General features: G+C 47.4%; 1 long non-coding RNA gene across 1 annotated transcript; it reads right to left on the bottom strand.

Moving 5' to 3' along the window:
• Positions 1–10,574: 10,574 nt before the first annotated feature.
• LOC142774614 (uncharacterized) lies at positions 10,575–13,211 on the bottom strand. The gene is made up of 2 exons (XR_012886470.1): positions 13,046–13,211; positions 10,575–12,019 (listed from the first exon to the last, which is right to left on the bottom strand). It is a non-coding gene; the product is annotated as an uncharacterized LOC142774614 (long non-coding RNA).
• Between the last annotated feature and the right edge of the window lie 1,636 nt (positions 13,212–14,847).

Genomic DNA, 14,847 nt, shown 5'->3' with positions numbered 1-14,847 from the left:
AAGCGACAGGGGGGCTCGCCAAACAATCAAGCGGAGCCATGCAAACGAAGCAACCGACTCGTTGCGAACAAACAACGCGGACGAGCGTTGCAGTCGCGCAGCGTTTACAAACGAGGAGGGCGAACCACCTTCGTATACGGTTCGGTCAGCGCTGTGCAGCCCCCCCCCCCTTCGCGCCCCATCATCACTCATGTCGCGTCGGCATGCAAAGGCGCGGCCTTTCTTTTTTTCATGGCCACGAACAGCGACGCTCGGAAGACAGAACTTGTATAAGCACGGCACTGGTATACCTAGTTGGGTCGACCGACGGCTGCTGCACTGGTCAGCCGCGGAACTCGGCAGGGAGGCTTGCAAGAGAAAACCGCGCCGACCGGGTCGCTCGCAGCGCGACCATCCCTCTGTCGTGTGGTGACAGGCCTTCTGATATCAGTTTGAGCACCGAGTTAGCTTCTTTAACTATGCATGACAACGCGAAGATATCGTCTTGACGCTTACGAAAGCGGAATGGCAGAGAGAGGAAGATGGAGAAGAGACGGGGGGAGTCTGTGAGCACCTCTCGAACTCGGCGCTGTGACGTGGTCCCTCAAGGGCTGCAGACTTACAGCAAGCACACTTCGCCATTTTTCTTCACACCAAGAACCGCCTCTTTCTCTGTGTCCGCTACAGCTATAGGTGCGTGTCGATATGTAAAACTAGGATTATCGTGTCCTTTAACCCTCTCTCTCACGCACGTACACATACACACGCACACATACATACACGCACACAGGCCAACGAGGCATGCACAAAAATGTCCATTTAGGGGTAGGGGGGGGGTCAAATTCACACCGCAGCTTCCCCCATCACCCCCCCCCCTTCTCCCTTCGCTGGTCGAGTACGAAAGAAAACAGACTTCGCAATAGATGAAAAAACGAAAATGATCCAACGACGCGCTTCTCACAACGGCTTGTCTTAGGCCCTTGCTTTCCTGGAATAGGGGTGGAAAGCGAATACTTTGAATGCAAAATCGGGATTCCTCAGTCGGTATTACCTTCGAGTTCTCACGCCGTCATGACCCTGCGCCTTAAAGAACGATAGAACAGAGTAAAGCTCTATGGAACAGGGGCGTAGGCAGAGGGTGGCTCACCAAACCCGTGACCCCCCCCCCACCCCTCGATATCTTTTTTCGCCATGACACAGAGAGCGAACAAGGACCATTTCAAGGGGTTGCTACTCTCCCCGCAAAGAACGAGGTGCCCCCGCACCCCTCCCCGAAAAAAAACATTTCTGGATATGCGTCGGCTACGGAACACAATCTTAGTGCCACCCCCACGTCCCTTAATGACTAGTGGTTGCGGTGCGTCCCCCCCTCCCCCGTGCAACACAGCTACTCTTGCGTTTCGTGTCTCGTTCTCATGCCTGAAGTGTGATGTGTCAATTACGCCCCATACCAACTATAATCCTCAAGTATGCTATGCTAATCATAGCATGTAGCACGCTGCTATGGTCATCTTTAACGCTAAAACATGCAAGAACGCGTAGAAACAGAAAAGAACGATACAGACACAGCGTAAAAAAAAAAAAAAGGAGCTCTCTTTACACTCTGTGTCGTCCTTTCCAGTTCTACGCGCTGTTACGCGTGTTGAAAATGAAGCAACTAGCCCAGCAAGCAACCATTTTTTTTTTTTGAAGGCTAAAAGTTCATCGAGTGCGTGAGAAAGTACGTTCCAACCACGTTCCAACTAAGAAGCCGACTGGGGCTTGGCAATATACTCAACTTTTGGTAGCCAAGATCGCGCAATCATGCGGTGACACAGCGGCAGCCCTTCGTCCCCGCGGGCTTCACCGCAACCTCTCGCCCACCACTTCTCTCCACCTCTTGCTCTGGTTTTCGGCCAGGACAGAGCGGCCACGTGTCTGTGTACGCGGTAAGGAGGGGTTACCGAGGGCGACCGAAGGTCGACAGCGAGGATGATTAATGGCGAGGAGCACACACACACACACATCAAAAAGCTGTGCCTCCGAGTTTGTTACAGTACATGCCTAGTCCTTCCAAAGAACGCACTCTTTTTTCTCTTGTTTCTCCTTTGTCATTTGCTCCTAGATCCCCATCCCCCTATACTCGGTCCTCTCGCGGTCCCCTTGGCACCTGGTTGGCGGCGCTCCCAGCTACCGTCGTGCATACACGCATGATACACTACGCCTCTGGCGAGCGCGCATAAGCGCGCGCTCTCCTTTCCAATGCCCAATCGGCGGAGCGCTGGACGCGATGCGTATTAATAATTGCGCCTTCGTGGCGCCGCCGCAGCAGCATTGCGTGAGCTCGCACCACAGCCTGGCTGGCAAAGCCCGGGCAACTGGACCGCCCGGCGACACTCGTCAAGGAAAGGAGGAGGAACGTTCGGAGATGGTAACGAAGTGGCGCTCGCTCCTGGTGTTAGTTCTTCGATCTGTGCTAGACACACCTCGAGTGTTCCATTAGAAGGCTCAATTCACCACACGCTGGGTGCGTACAACAAGTAACCTGATGTTTTACGTCCGGTGCTTGCCAGCCTTCAGCAGGCTTAGAAGTGTGGCGGTTCGGGCTAGTTGGAACGACACGACGATAGTTGGAGCGCGAGAACAGAACGACGACAAAGGGGCAAGAAGGAGACGTTCGTCGCATTGTAGCGCTCGTCTTCTTGTCCCTTTGTCAGCGTTCTGTTCTCGCGCTATAACTGTCATCTTCAGCAAGCAACGTGACCCGACGATTTAAAGGAACGACGTGCGTTTGTAGTCACGCGTCCACTGCAGTGGAACGCAGCAGTCTAGTTTAAGCTCAAATGTACACTTCTGTACGTTCTCTTCCTTCTGTTCCTCAAACCCTTTCTTCCAGCGCAGGATAGCAAGCCGGATGCTCGTCTGGTTCACCTTTCTGCCTTTCCTTCCTCTTCCTTCTCCTCATCCTCCGGGAGGTGACATTAGGGTGGAAAATGTATCAAGCTAGACGGTCAATTTGATCAGGCCAGCTGGTAATGATCCATCATTGCAGGTAGCGTGCAAATTTGGACGGATACAAAAAAGGACAAACCACAAGCGATTTGTGGTTCGTTCGCACTCTATCTGTTCTTAGCAAAGTTTCGCGCTACATGCAGTGATGTATCGAGGTTGTTTCCCGATCCATCGTTGCTCAAATGATCCTAGCATCTATAAATATAGGGGGCCAAGTATGTACATGAGTGAATGGATAGGTATCGCAAACAAGATGCGTTATATTAATGCAACTAAGTGTAACTCAGTTACCACTGGGAGAGTCAGCCGGACATGCTGATATCAGCAAGCGTTACGGGAAACACAGAGCAGGCAGGGAGACATTCCGTTAACTCGCAACTATGTGTATTCAGTTGAAAGCAACTTTTCGATTGCTGTATTAAGCTACGGGATCGACTGTAAGCTGACAATCGCCTTTGTTATCAACAGCGGTGATGGCGAGCATGCGTACCCTATAGGATTTTTCCCTTTCTTATTTTTAAAATTTTTTCTATTCTTCAACGATGTCTTTTTTTTTTCTGGCCGATTTTCCACTTTCCCTTTTCTTTAGCTTTCCTTATATTCTCAGAAAATGCGCGAACGTGCTCTAAACATGCGTCTTATGTTTACGACAAGCATGCGAACACATATTTTACGTATATCGCACAACGACAGAAAGGAAATGTCTTCATAGAAGCACCAGCTGCAGGCACTCCAGCAGGAACTCATATCCGCCGTCCTCTCGTTCCGCGTACTTACTCCATTGCTATACGCCTTATTTACTCAGATTGCTTAAAGAAGAATGTCGCTTTGAGGCGCCAGTCGTCGGTACAAACAAAAGCATTTTTTCAAGCGAAGGTTACAGTTAGCGCTTACGCTCTGTTTTTCATGTCTGTACTATTTCTGTTGGTTCTATTACTATTATTATTATTATTATTAGTAGTAGTAGTAGTAGTAGTAGTAGTAGTAGAAGTAGACGTACTAGTAGTAGTAGTAGCAGTAGTAGTAGTAGTAGTAGTAGTAGAAGTAGAAGTACTAGTAGTAGCAGTAGCAGTAGTAGTAGTAGTAGTAGTAGTAGTAGTAGTAGTAGTAGTAGTAGTAGTAGTAGAACACTTTTGGGTAGCCCAAGTTTATACGAAATTTACAAGTGCCTCGAGTGATGTCCCTTTCATCGAATTTTGTACAGTCAGTGCCTATACCGTAAGCGAAACACAAACGCACTGCATCTTTTGATAATCGCTTCGAGAGTTGGATGCTTTGCAGACACGACTCGTAATGTGCAGATCGTGCGACAACTTGATCTTACAGTGCGCGGCCACATTATCGATGATTATCTGTCGACAGTCACTCTGGCTTGCTATCCCCACCCGTGCGCGGCAAAATGAGCATTGTTGCGTTCTCGCGGCGGTCTGATGCTCCTAATGCCCTCTATAGGAAACTTATCTCTCGCTGTTTTCCCTACTGCATGCTCGCACCGTTATTATCTAATAATTATATGCATACTCGCGATCGATCATCTGTGCGTCCCTATAGCGGGTCCGATTACGCATCAGTGTCCATGTAGCCTTCTGCTACAGCACCTGTATAGTGTTTCGGAGGCTACGTAGTTCAACGGCACACCTGTCGCGTTGTTTATATGATTTCCCAGTTCGTCTCGTTGCACTGCTCGCAATTAGGCATATCGCGCACAGCTATAAAGGTCGGTCGGCCCAGCCACACCTTTGGTTACACCTCCTTCAAGATGGGCGCACGGGAACTTCGCGCTATCGCGAATGAATGATGTCAGTTTTCCAGTAGTCAAAGATACGATCGCATGCGCGTAGGAGTGATTGATCGCCAAGCAACCAGCACGCCTTGATCACCTGTCTTATATTAGGGTACACCTGCTGGTTAAAAAAAACTGGCTTTAGCAGAATACCCGATCATAAAAACTATCCATATCAAAGTGAAATTTGCCGAGCTGAGGTGAGACAGAGTCTGTAGCTTATAATTTAAAGATGAGAAGCCAATAATTGCAATAGAAATTTGAAACGAGTAAGCAGTAGCAGCAGAGGGGACATCCTATATTCGGCGGTAAATAATCAATACGCTGTGCGTTGTTTGAGCGTCAAATATTGAGTAAATGGAGCCGATCAGTGAAGATACACCATAGGGCTTGCACTTTTTATGCTTTACACATTAAAACTTTCACAAATATTCAAATGAAGTGTTTCAAGGTTGTTTAGTTGCGTGGCTAACGCCCCCCGTTTGTGGAGCTAAATGAAGTTTCGGCGAGGGAAAAGTAGAATTTTCTCCTTAGCCGGCTCTCAAACGCAAGTAAGAACGGCGATCGCTTGGAATAGTCGACAGAGCGTGGTGTTCAGGTCGGATTCTCGTATCAGACATTTTTGAGCAGGTATAGGCAGTATAAAGTCTTCAAGAACTTGTTTCAGATATGTAACTGTCTTGTGTAATATATAGCCGTACCCGGGAGGCTGTAATTTTTTAGACACCCAAACACCTTTAAAGGCTTGAGAATTCGGGAGCATGGCATGTTAGACTTTCTGTAACCCTCGATGGGGGAGGCCTATAGTGCGCATCGGAGTTATTCGTTCATACCAGAGTCAAAACTTCGTTTGAAAACCCAGACACGCAGTTGGCCGAATTTTTCGGGAGTTAGCAGACTGCCGCGCCATCGGGTAACGGCAACACAAATAATGTATTTAATAGTGAGTGTGCTGATCAAAAGGTGGCACGACAATCTGCTCACTCCGGCATCTGGACCAGTGACGTATCCAAATTTCGATACATGGAGCCTATGGGAAGTTTCGCAACTCCTACACTTGAATAATTCTGACTACGCATTAGACAATATAATAACTAATAAGTTATACAGCCAGGGGACCCGACTCCTTGAAAGGCACAACGAGCTGCTACGTGAGAAATGCGCAGTAACTTATCTTGATTCTCTTAGTTGATTACATATATATAGTTCTTACACCGTAACGGTTGAAGATTTCTGCGCTTCGCATGGTTTGCATCGCCTCCAATATCGGCCCACCTTTGACCAATCGACGATGAGATATCATGAGGTGATCACGTCACGCATTACGATGACATCATAGGACGTCACTGTGACGTCACACGGTGCGCACCTTTCGTATTCGCGTGCTTTGCAGGACAACCGGGATCAACCCACCTTCGACCAAGCGACGATAAAATGTGATGAGGTCATGCATCACGTCACGCATTTGGATGACATCATGTGAGGTCACTGTGACGTCACACGCAGAACACCTTACGTACCGCTGGCGCCATCAACAAAAGGCCATGGAAACATTGTTCGTCCAGTGTACGGGTCAGTCAAAGCGTAAGAAATAACTTCGTGCAATGCACTAGAAAGTAAAAGAAAGAAAGAAAGAAAGAAAGAAAGAAAGAAAGAAAGAAAGAAAGAAAGAAAGAAAGAAAGAAAGAAAGAAAGAAAGAAAGAGAAAAAGAAAGAAGGAGAAAAAGACAAAAAGGCATCGTCACATCACCGAGTTCTAATTTCGATTATATAAACGCAGAGACTTAACAAAGCGAGAACGAACGACGAAATTTCTTGACGCCCCTACAAACCACGGCATTTATTACCTTATTCGTTCACTTGCTGCACACGACACATTTGCTACATCCGTTTGCTGCACAGTAGTGTGAATCCAAAACTAACCTGAATGGGTGGTCTTTCAGCGTCGCAGAATGAAGTACAGAACGACATTATATATAGAAAACGTAGGAGAAAAAAAAAAGGCATCCACGTTCATTCTTGCCGCTCCCCGAACGTCCGAATTCAGCGTATTTGTTTGCTTCACTAGGTGAGGACTAGTCTCTACGGGTGGTCCGGAAAGGCACTCGATGCGGCGACCTGCGTTGTTTATAGGCAACGCGAAGAAATCTTACCACTTCACGCACGCATCGTTCTCTATATATACAGCTCTGAGACTGACCGTTCGCGTTTGTCGCTTCATTGGATCCAGATTAGCCAGAATGGGTGGTCTCCGATAGGCGCCTTCAAAGGAAGAATTAACGAACGGCGTTGTTTCTACGTTTATGATGGAAACACCAGCGCAAACCAGGAAAAACCAAAAAAACAATTGGATGAGAGAAGAAAACAGAGAGAACAGCTCTGAGGAGCCTGCTACGTTTTCTTTTTCTTCTTTTTTGTACCCCACCAAATGGTCACTAAATGGTAAGCTGTGTCCAGAGTATACGCGCGCAGGCGTAACTGGTTGGCGCACGCGATTAACTCGCCTCCGCTGGTACGCGGCAAGGGATGAGAGAGATTATCTCGCTTGATGACCGCACGTATATAGAGCCTCCGAGCTGTCGTGACGGCCGGGGCCGCAAAATCGTGCCGGCATTTGATCGTAGCCGCTGATCGCAGCCGTCACACACGTCACGCGCCGCGTCAAACGCGACAGAAGGGACTACAGCCTACACATCGGCCATCACGTGAGCTATATACACACGCGACCTATACGACAAGCGCGAAGAATCGATCGCTGGAGTTGGGTGTTCGTCGGAGCCAGTATAGCGCAGCCGGAATTTTTTTTTTTTCCAGAACGATGGGATGTAGGTAGGTTACAATCAATCAAAGAATCAATCGATCAATCATCCTCATTAGCCTGACTACGTCCACTGCAGGACAAAGATCAACTCGGTCCTGTGCTTGCTGCTGCCACTTCATACCCGCAAACTTCCTAATCTCATCTGCCCACCCATGCAACTTTCCCTAGTACGCTTGCCTCCTTTGGGAATCCAGTTAGTTACCCATAATGACCAGCGGTTATCCTGCATACCCGCTACATGCCCGGCCCATGTCCATTAATTCTTCTTGATTTCAACTATGCTATCCTTAACTCTGGTTTGTTCCCTGACTCACTCTATTCTCTTCTTGTTTCAAGGCTACACCTATCGTTTACACATGTACACATGCACAATAAAAAAAAAAACTTCGTAATATGGTTTCGAAAAAGCACGAGAAGAACATGCAGGTGGCGACGCCACATTGAAGTCCCTGCTGAAGTCTTCAGGACGTCATATACGGTGCCTACTAGAGCTTACGCAGAATTCTTAGTCCTATAGGATTTCTTCTCTGCCCGCTAGATCCAGCCAAGAAAAATGTACCCGATTAGAGTAGTAAATTTTGCAGTTAAAGAAATACTTTTTTTCCATTTCAGTTTCTAACTATGGGACCTCCTTCTGTATGCACGCATTTAATTTTCAACATTTACTAACATGACCAAACTGGTTCCGATTCTGAATACAATGCTGTTCATCGGCTCTGATGAGTTCTTGGATACTGTTGAGGTGTTTCCCGTAATTGCCGTCACCCCCGTTATTAAAGGTTGGAGCACACGTTTATGTAGATCATCATTAATGGCTCTGAATTTTTCTAGGTGTTAGCGCACAGATATGACACCAGTCTCTGCTTGTTTCTCGTAGCACGCTAAACTGCGCGGTTGCACACCCAATTCCGAATTTGAATGCCCATTGTTGCTCAAAGTGAACTCTCAGCTAAGCGGTTATTGCGTACGCAATCACATTACAGCCTATAACATGCTAACAAGGCCGTGATGTTTGCGAAGGAACTCCCAAGACGATAGTTACAGCGCGAGAACATAACGACGACACAGAGACAAAGAGTGCACGAAGGACACGAGCGCCATCTCTATGTCGTCGTTCTGTTCTCGCGCTATAACTATCGTCATGCCATACCAACTAGCCCAAGCACCTCACTATAAATGACAATAAACAATAAATGACGACATCATGGAGCCCACAAGACGTAATACGACTAAAAATTGTTCGAGGACTTGAAGCAGTCGATCTATTTTATGCGATAAGGTGCAGGTTTCAGAACTGGTTTCAGGCAACAAAATAAATACAGGAGGCTGAGAGCCATGTTGTATTCGTACATTCACTTTTATTATTTTTCTCCTCAACCATTACCTCAGATCTTCAGCATGCATGATCACCGAGCGGGGGCACCTATTTTACATTTATTGACACACAGAATAAAGTAATAGTTTTCCATTCTTTTCAATCATTGTAAAAAATAAACAGAAACGTTATCGCACTATTTGGCCTAGATGCCCTTGTGGCATAAAACGCAGTCAGTCAATCAATTAATGGAAAAAATTAACAGACAGGCTACTGCACCACACCGGCTAAAACATCGGCGTGATGGGGCTACGTGCATTCCAGAAATGTTCACGGTCACATCTCACCGAGTTTATCGCTGGTCATACACTTTCTCATAAACGATAAGCTTTTCAAGAAGGCTAATAAAATGGCCCCCAATGTTAGTTGAGAACACGAGGTCAATCCGTGCCCATAAGATACGAATGTAAAGCGTAATGCTGGTACCATCACTACCACCATTCTCGCTAATTAAATTAGCAAGTAAGCGTTACTGGGCAGCTTTCTGAATTAAAGCACGTTTCAGTTAACGGTCAACATTGACGCAATCTCCACGGTGCATCGCTCAAGCGTCGAGCGCGTCGTAAAGCGCTTTACTGCGTCGAGCCCCGTGCCGCCATCTATGCGTGAAGATGCGCAACAAACCCCTTTCATTCATGGCGCGAACTTCAAAGCGAGCGAATACTTTCAGTAGCTCCGCGCGGTGATGTTCACAGAATTTCCCAGTGGCCGTTTGGACAAATGAATCATAAAATTTTGTGCATATTTGGAAAATTTTTGAAGCGTCGCAAAGAAAACAAATAAATCTTGGAGGAGGCTTGAGCTTCGCGTCCGAGAGATTACGCTATCGTACGTACAACTCGATAGCGTAATTGGCTCCGCGCGCTTCGCTTTCTCAATTGCCATAGCCTACCTTCGGTTATCAGGTGAATGCATCCGCCTACTCTTCTGCTTTCCGTGTCCAGTTCAGTGATCATGGGCTGTAACTTGTCCCCTCAGTAACTCATCAATTCAGCATGATCAGCGAATTCCAGGTTACAAGGATATCATCCATTAGCTCAGTTACCCTTACACTTCCGAAGCTAGGGCCCTCAATTATACCTTTAAACACCCGGCGAATAGCATTGGAGAGATCGTGCCTCCCTGCCTTACACCCTTCTTATTGGGATTCGACCACTTATTTTGTGGAGGGCTATGGTGGCTGCGGATCCGCTGTAGATTTTTTCCGGTATGTTTATACAGGTCTCGTCGATGCCCTGCGTCTGCAGTGCCTGCGTTACGACCGATATCTCGACTGAACCAAATTTATCTCGTAATCTATGAAGGATTTTGTAGGGGTTTGCTGTATTCTACGCATTTCTCTATCACATGATTAGGTTTTGTCAAATTAATTTCTTTTTATTTGTTAATTATCGAAACTTAATTCTGTACTATGATACAATTCTTTAAAATAAAGTTTTTTTTTTCATTCCATACCATTCTCTACACTTTCTCTGGTTTCAATTCACTCCTCCTTTTTGGGCCTTTACGCTTTTGGAGCTTCTTTTCCAAGTTTAGCACACATAATGCGAAGGTGTTGTGCCAGAAATTTTAAAAAAATATAATGTGACATGAACTTTCGCTGTGCGGTACATGAACAACGCAAATGACGAGGGAGACACCATATCAAATATTTATTTCCAACTTAAGCTCGGGATCCCTCGGGCGAAAAGTGTAACAAAACTACTTGGAAGTGCCTAAGACTGCAGTTTACAAACCCATGCTCTTAAAAAAGATAGAGCATAACAAAAAAATGAGAAATTCCGAACGAATAAAATAAACAAAATAAGCACATAAACACGATATAACTTTTGTATGGGATATTACAATCGACGATAATGAAGTAAACACGATAAAAACAAAAACACGATAAAAACAGCAATGATATAATCACGGAGATGTTTGTACAACATTTTATAAAAAGACATCAGCCAAGAAGGGAAAAAAATATTGAGGCATTTTGTAAGCATTACAACGTTAGGGTAATTATCTGCGTATTTATTAAGTAGTGGCGGTAGTGTTTATCTGAGGAACTGTAGTACAACGTACGCGAACGAGCCACATTATACAGGGTTTTACCTGGAGTATGACTACTTTCAAGTGTGTAGCTTGCAATCTTCTGGACTGATTGAACGTGGAGTACCCGGGCCGAGTTTGTATAGATTCACGTCGAAGACGCTATACACCACTGGGTCTGCAGTGGAGCGCCACAACTACTAGACCACCGTGTCGGGTGCTCTTGGAGGGATGAGAGGTTATGCTTGTGGCGTTTTTTACGAGTTTCTTCGCAATCACCAGGATCGCAAAGAGCAGCGTAGATGGGTATCGCTTCCTTAACGCTTCTCAAAATAGATGAGGCTCCACTCGTGGTCAAGAGATATGAAAAGTACTCATAGAGACCTCTCCTCTTTCGCTTCATTCTCGATAACTCGCGTCAAAACGAACGAGCTGCCCTCTATAGGCTTTGCGGTAGACTGAAGACGTTTTGCAGTTCCTCTAGAACCACCTCTGTTCGAATCTCGATATATCGTCGCAAAATAAAACAAGAGTCCGCGGCCGTGAGCACGATTGGTCGATAACTATCTGGGTGGTGTTTACCACTGAGTTTTTTTTTTTTTTTTCACGATTCAACGAACGTGCGAGTGGTTTCGTCTTTCGGAAATTTCACCACTCAGTAGTACCCAGTGGAGGACATCGAGGAGAAGTTAGCTTCTTTAAAAGCATTGCAGGTCAACTGTGGTTGTCAGGCACGTGGTCGCTAAGTGACAACCAATCGCAACGAAATCATTACGTACGCGTCTGTCGCTCGGCCGGCAAAACAAAGTTACAACCGTTGCGCGCAATGAAAGGCAACGCTACTGAACTAAAGCTTAAACCCTTACCAAGAAACGACCAGCAGAAATTACAGAAGTCTTAGAACGGAGGTCCAAGCGGATTGCTGGTGGAATGTCGAACCTGCCGGTGATCTTCAGTCCTTCGTGGCAGCTTCTATACATCAGCATTTTTTTTTTCTTCGCTTCATGAAGGACTTCACTGAAGGAATGCCCATGGCCTATGAAACAATGAACAAGGCAGAGGTTAACTTGGTTCAGTTTGCGGACAAGACAACAGTTCAGCAGCAGTCGACACATTTAGCGCGCTGCTCAAACAAACACTGAACAACAGTGGCATGCAGTTGTTACTTCGCGCTTGTCCTGTACTTGCGCTTTGTTTTCGAGCGCCTTCTTTGTGCTTCGGTAGCGTGCTGCGTTTTGAGCTGTTTGCTTTTTAAGTGGCCTTTGAATTTCTTGCTATTGCAAAGGAAGAAAAAATTAGCAGTGGCTTTGCCAGAATATATACGATATACGGACGGACAGACGACGGACTAGCGAGCGATCTCACGCGATTGATTTATTTATTTGTAGGGTTTAACGTCCCAAAACCACGATATGATTATGAGAGACACCGTAGTGGAGGGCTCCGGATATTTCGACCACCTGGGGCCATTTAACGAGCACCCAAATCTGAGCACACGGGCCTACAGCATTTCCGCCTCCATCGAAAATGCAGACGCCGCAGCCGGGATTCGATCCCGCGACATGCGTATCAGCAGCCTCGTGCCCACCGCTGGCACGAGGCTGCTGTCAAGCTGAGGACACACAAGCAGGCGGCGTTGTCCGCCGGAAAATCACGTTGAAATAGAATTCGAGAGAAGCGCAAGCATTCGGAACACGTTTAGGATCAGTGCAAATGTACAGCCGCCCATTTGTTTTAACGTTAACGCGCGAGCTTCAACCGCCAAGACTCTAGAAGTGCCTGTTGCGGGGGTCCCAGCACCCGGTTGCCGGAACAGCTTAGCGTAGCTTGCACAGGTCTGTTCAGCACGTGCTTGCACGTATTCTTGCTCATTTCGCCGCTGTGCTCCGTTAAACCCCACTTATCTACTGGGGCGGTCGACGCTCGCGCTCTCAGGTCTTTAAAAAATGGGCGGCTAATAATAGCACGCAAATACGCAACACTGAGATCGGCAACAAGGCCTGCAGAATGAAATCGCCGACCAAAGATAACACGTTTGCACGCATCGACGAAACGAGCCTACCTGTCGTGGCCGTGGAGCCTGCAGAAATCGATGCCTTCACTGGTGTGACAGCTGCTGCGGCATCACACTGCACAACAGGGAATGCCTATACGTTAACTGCAATATGGCTACTCGGGCGGATTAAAAAAAAAAAAAAATGCTCGGAAGAAACGCGAACGCAGCAGATCACGCCACCTATCGGATGAAAACTAACTGCGTATCTGCGCGTCAGATGCTCCCGCCGAACGGCGGAGGCGCAGATTTTCCGCTTCGCCACTGATAAGAGATACCACTGTAGGAATGATATGGCAGGTCGATGATGTGGAACGTGCGAACGTCTGCTTGGGTGCAATCGCGGAACGATGTCTTTCCCGATGGATGTTTTTCGTTATCGACGTGACCAGCCAGCCGCGAGTGGTGGATCGTCGCCTCCTTTTATGTCTTTCAATGCCAGTGCAAACGCGTGCTTCTCAACGGGAGCCGTCGGTCCACCTTAGTTCAGTAAGTGGCCGTGATGCGACGCTACGTGATAGGTAGCGCTGCCTGCGTCACACGTGCGTCCGAGCGCTTTCCCCGGAGATGCGACAGACGCGTGTCCCACTCCAACGTAAAACGTTTGCCAGATTCGTTCCTTCGTGCTCCTTTCTTCTTGCCGCCGCCGCACCACAGCGCCCTCAAGGTCAGCGCATGCAGTATAGCCCAGTGCAGTAGCGTTGCAGTGACTTTCCTATTGGTTGCCCGCATACATAGCACCACGAACGGTGACACACTGTATTAAAACACCGTGACCGCCAACATCGTGAACACGAGGAATGCAAGACTCCGCCCTTGGGATCTGCACACCTATGAACAAAAAAATTGCCCGCAGCTTCCCTCGGGGGAACACTGAGGAGGATGCGGACCATATAATTGGTTAACGGGTTGTTAAAGTGCGACTTACTTGGGTCGATGGCTAAATTGGTTAACGTGGTTGTGAAATGGGGTGTTAAATTGCGACTTACTTGGGTCGATGGCTAAATTGGTTAACGTGGTTGTAGGAGGGGGTGTTAAATGAGTGAACACGTACACACGTATGCGAAAGGGCGGCGCTGGTCGAAGGGACGTCGATCATTGTGTTTGTGGATTCGTTGGAATTCATTTCACCGCGACCTTGGACGTCGACGCGCCGTACAAACCAACCGACGAGCGGCAACTGAGCGAGCGAGCGCCGACCTTGAGTATATATACAGCACGATGGCGCATGCACTGTCAGCTGTTGAATGTTCTCGAAGCGCGACGCCACATGCGCGTCCACTGGAGAATCAGGAGAATTGTAGATGTCGAACGCGGTGTGTAGAGGAGGAAGGGTGCACAGATGGTGGAGGAGTGAAGCGCGCGCGGTGTGTAGAGGAGGAAGGGATGCACAGATGGTGGAAGAGTGGGCGACGGCGCGACGGCGCATGCGCGCGCGTCAGCTGTCGAATGTTCGAGAAGCGGTGCGGACGGCGCACTACAAGGCGCGAGTATAAGATGCTCCGCATCTAAAAATCACTTCATACGATTCCCAACGTGAGGCACTGCATGAAGGGTTCTCTCCCCAATGACGGCTGGATCAGGTGCATCTTGCTGGCATTGAAAAAAAAAAAAAAAAGAGGAAGCACTGGGTGGATGATAAGAATAGCACAGCATAGGGCACATGACATCGCTGCGTCATTGCATCCCTGAATCTTATCGCGATCGCTAAACCACAGATTTAGTACTCATAAGTACTGCGCACAACGCGGAATTGAAATGAAACATTTCAATCATGTAGGTAACAGCCGTTTCTTGCGGAGATGATGGTT

This window comes from Rhipicephalus microplus, chromosome 10 (assembly GCF_043290135.1).
Source record: "Rhipicephalus microplus isolate Deutch F79 chromosome 10, USDA_Rmic, whole genome shotgun sequence".
NCBI classification, from domain to species: Eukaryota; Metazoa; Arthropoda; class Arachnida; order Ixodida; family Ixodidae; genus Rhipicephalus; species Rhipicephalus microplus.
This window is presented reverse-complemented; position numbering and strand designations above follow the sequence as displayed.